At 48.7% G+C, this 4,275-nt stretch overlaps 1 protein-coding gene across 3 annotated transcripts in view; it reads left to right on the top strand.

The window, feature by feature from the left end:
• Positions 1-2,410: 2,410 nt before the first annotated feature.
• The window catches only part of ABCA7 (ATP binding cassette subfamily A member 7), a 90,353-nt gene continuing 88,488 nt past the window's right edge, over positions 2,411-4,275 (top strand). For all 3 annotated transcript variants that reach the window (XM_053304077.1, XM_053304076.1, XM_053304075.1), the window contains exon 1: positions 2,411-2,542. The gene's annotated coding sequence lies outside the window, so the exon portion shown is untranslated. The remainder of the gene's footprint in view (positions 2,543-4,275) is intronic.

Genomic DNA, 4,275 nt, shown 5'->3' with positions numbered 1-4,275 from the left:
CAGTTTCTGGTGTGCATTTTTTCTCCTCTTCTCAGTTTGGGGAGCAGAGATTTCTCAACTCTGCTGCAAGAACAACTAGCCTGCTATGGGAAACTTCTTTAAAAATATATTTTTAAACAATTTAAATGAGTTGGTCTGTATCCAGTGAGTCGGATACTGTATACCAGTGAGTCGGAGGCCTGCCTCTGCAGACATTGCCCCGTTGATCTTGCAGCAAGCCCGAATTGTCCCCCTTGCTAAGCAGGGTCTGCCCTGGTTTGCAGTTGAATGGGAGACTACATATGTGAGCAGCACTGTCAGAGATTCCCCTCAGGGGATGGAGCCGCCCTGGGAAGAGCAGAAGTTCCCTCTCTGGCAGCATCTCCAAGACAGGGCTGAGACTCTCTGCCTGCAACTCTGGAGAAGCCGCTGCCAGTCTGTGCAGACAATACTGAGCTAAGTGGACCAAGGGTCTGACTCGGGAAATGGCAGCTTCCTAGGGGTCATGGTAGCTCTTTCTTCCAGCCCGTCAGAGCTGAATGCACTCCCTTGCCATGCTAAGCCAGGGAGGCTGTTGCCAGAGGCTCTCCCTTTGGCCCTGCCTGAGTTGCTGTCCCTCTAATCTGCTCTTCCTAGGGGCAGGGCTGTTGTTAGAGAGCTGTGTATATATATAAAATTTCATTGGGAGAGCCTTGAAGTCAGAGTATGAGAAGACGTAAACATGACTTGTCCCCTTAGCTAAGCAGGGTCTGCCCTGGTTGCATATGAATGGGAGACTAGAAGTGTGAGCACTGCAAGCTGTTTCCACTCGGGATGGAGCTGCTCTGGGAAGAGCATCTAGGTTTCCAGTTCCCTCCCTGGCAGCATCTCCAAGAAAAGGCTGAGAGAGATTCCTGCCTGCAACCCTGGAGAAGCCGCTGCCAGTCTGTAAAGACAATACTGAGCTAGATGGACCAAGGGTCTGACTCAGTATATGGCAGCTTCCTATGTCAACATCTCTTCCTCTGCACTTTCCGTAATCAGATTAGAACAGCATGCTGCTCTGTCTTGTGGGTAACAACCTCCCTTATTCTCTCATTACAAGAATCTACCAGGGGACCTTGGCAGCTGCATCCTGTGAGTCAGACACTTCAGTCCTGACTACACTGACTGGCAGTGCGTCTCCCTTGTCTTGGGCAGAGGTCTTTCCCAGGCCTAGTTGGAGATGCTGCCACATACTTCATCTGCTATAGTCAATTTCTTGCTGTGGAAAGGATGTTTTCTTGAACCAGGGGCGTAACTCTAATAGGGCAAGGGGAGACAGTTGTCTGCCCCCCCCCGAGGCAAGTCACATGACTGACTCCCCCAGCCAGGCCCCCCGCCCCCCGCTTCCTTCCGTTGTATTCATCCTCCGAAATTGATGTGAATGTTAAGACCTGGAGCTACCAGAACAGCATGTCCTTCTCTAGTACCATTAATGACTTCCATCATCCACAATTTACAAAACCCAACAGGAACATTTTCTCACTGTGATGCTGTAACATGATGCTTCCCTCGCCCTCCCAGCAGCCTACACATATATTAAATTGTGCTGTTAAAACATTGTTGAGGTTGGGGGATAGTCTTTGTGTGTGTCTATTATGCATTTAAGGTGCCTTGAGCATTTTGTTTAGAGGACAAAGGCAGAGTAGGGTTTTAAAAAAAGAAGAATTAAACTTCAAATGGGGGGTTGGTGGGGCTAGGGTGCCCACAGGTAAGTGGATCTGTGTGAACAACAAGCCCACACCTGCTATTTCACACCCATGGTTTTGAATGGTGCTGTGGGTAACAGATTGTACAGCAGTTACATGCTCCCTTGTGTTTGTTTCAAAAGGAGAAGCTGTAGAAGGCTAAACAAATAAGATATCCAAGGTCAGTACTGGTGAGGGGGCTACTGCCAGAGCTGAGTGGTAGTCCCCTTGCTTTCCCTGCAAAAAGGTCCCTGCTTCACTCTGGCAGCATCTTCAGGTAGGGCTGAGAGGGTGAGGCTCCAGCCTGCAACCTTTTGAGAGTTCAGCTGCTGCCAGTCAGTGTAGACACCCGGCACTGGTCTTCTACTGAAAGTGAAAAGCGTGGGTGGGTGGGGGTCGAAATCAACAAACAAGCAGCCCGCAGACAAGTTAGACTAGTCCTGCCTTCCTGAAATACGCTCACTTCACATGCACTCTGGACATGCTCAGGGCGGGGCTCTCCGCCTCACACGCCACGTGGGTGTTAGGACAGGGTCGGGAACTGTGATTTAGGACGCAGCCTAAATAATCTTATTAAGCGTGCGGGGCTTAGTATTGCCCTAAGCCGCAAAACAAGGCGCGCGTCCCCTTTAAAGCAGCCCGAGAGTGATGTCAGGCGACCGCCAGTAACCTCGCGGCCCCGCCTCCCTTTTTTGTTGTATCAATCAGCGTGGAACGTTGGCTGCTCCACCGTTCCAAATCCGAACGCTGCCGGCCGGCGAAGGGGCGTGGCCTGCATTGGAGACAGTCGCCGGCGCTGGGCGAGCAACGAAGCCGTGAATGGAAGGGGTCTCACCTTAAAGGGGCCGCGCCAGGTAAAATGATGGGTGAAAAGCGACACCTAAATATTCGTAGGATGAGTGGAGGGAGGAGACAGGAGTCCTGTGAATTTGGGGAGGGGGGAGCCTGGCTGGGGAGGAAAAGATCTTACGAGCAATCTTCTGCAACTCTCCCCAATAGCTCCTCCAGCTCCTCTCAGAGATCCCAATTCACAACGAGAATTGTGTGTTTTCCTGGCGTGTGTGTGTAATTTGGGGCCGGGCAGGGGTCTCTTCTGAAATAAGCTTTGTTTTGTTTTATAGAATTGCCTAAATAAATCCACCCCATGCATCCGCATATATCTAGGTCATTAGGTTCCTGAGAACAGCAGTTGTAATGTTTCCCTAATAATTTCCATACCTGGCCTGCTTCAATAGAGAGATGAGATAACAAATCTGGCTTCTTATAAAAGGTTTATCATCTGTTCGAAAACTCCTGGTTGCCTTTATAAATAAATAAAGCTGTTATTATTATTTATTTATGTAGCAAAAGGGCAATCCTGCAGGCCATTGTTTTTATAGAGGGCTGCTTGCTTTAAAAGGTTTTTTTTTTTTTTTTAAGATCGTGATGTACCCCTGGCTGCAATGTTGCTAAGCATATTCTGCAAAGCTGCAATCCTGGTAAAAGTCAGGTGGGAGGGTGAGCAGATGGTAAAGTGGACTCAAAAGAACAGCCCTGCTGGATCAGGCCCAAGGCAGGCCATCTATTCCAGCATCCTATTTCGCACAGTGGCCCAGCAGATGCCTCCGGGGAGCCCACAGGCAAGAGGTATGTGCATGCCCTCTCTCCTGCTGTTGCTCCCCGGCAACTGGGATTCAGAGGCATTGTGCCTCTGAAGCTGGAGGTGGCCTATAGCCCTCAGATTAGTAGCCACTGATGGACTTGTCCTCCATGAATAGTCTAAGCCCCTTTTAAAACTATCCAACCTAGTGGCCGTCACTGCATGCCATGGCAGATAATTCAATAGATTTATTTATTTATTTATATACCGCCTGACTGCAAAATTCTAGGCGGTTCATAACAATGTACTCTGTGAAAAAGTACTTTGTTTTGTTGGTCCTAAATTTTATGGCCTTCAGTTTCATGGGATGACCCCTGGTTCTAGCGTTGTGAGAGGGAGAATTTCCCCCCTCTGTCCAGTCTCTTTACTCCATGCATAGTTTTATGTCCCTGATCATGTCTCCCCATAGTCACCACTTTTCCAAAGTAAATAGCCCCAGATGCCGTAGCCTTGCCTCATAAGGAAGGTGCTTCAGAACCCTGATCTTCTTGGTTGCCCTCTTCTGCATCTTTTCCAGTTCTACAATGTCTTTCTTTAGATGTGGTGACCAGAACTGCAAGCACGACTCCAGGTGTGGCCGCACCATAGATTTGCATAAGGTCATTATAATATTAGCATTCTTATTTTCAATCCCCTTCCTAATGATTCCAGCCACAGAACTAGCCTTTTTCACAGTTGAGTCGGCACTTTGAACAAGCTGTCCACCATGGCCCCCAGGGTCCCCCAGAGATCTGTGTGATGCATCCAGTGCTTTTCAATTTATTCATAAATGATCTAGAAGTTGGGGTAAGCAGCGAGGTGGCCAAGTTTGCAGATGACTATTTAGTGTAGTGAAATCCACAAGAGATTGGGAGGAGCTCCAAAAGGATCTCTCCAAACTGGGAGAGTGGGCAACAAAATGGCAAATGCGGTTCAGTGTTAACAAGTATAAAGTGATGCATATTGGGG

This window comes from Hemicordylus capensis, chromosome 2, assembly GCF_027244095.1.
Source record: "Hemicordylus capensis ecotype Gifberg chromosome 2, rHemCap1.1.pri, whole genome shotgun sequence".
In the NCBI taxonomy this organism is placed as follows: domain Eukaryota; kingdom Metazoa; phylum Chordata; class Lepidosauria; order Squamata; family Cordylidae; genus Hemicordylus; species Hemicordylus capensis.
This window is presented reverse-complemented; position numbering and strand designations above follow the sequence as displayed.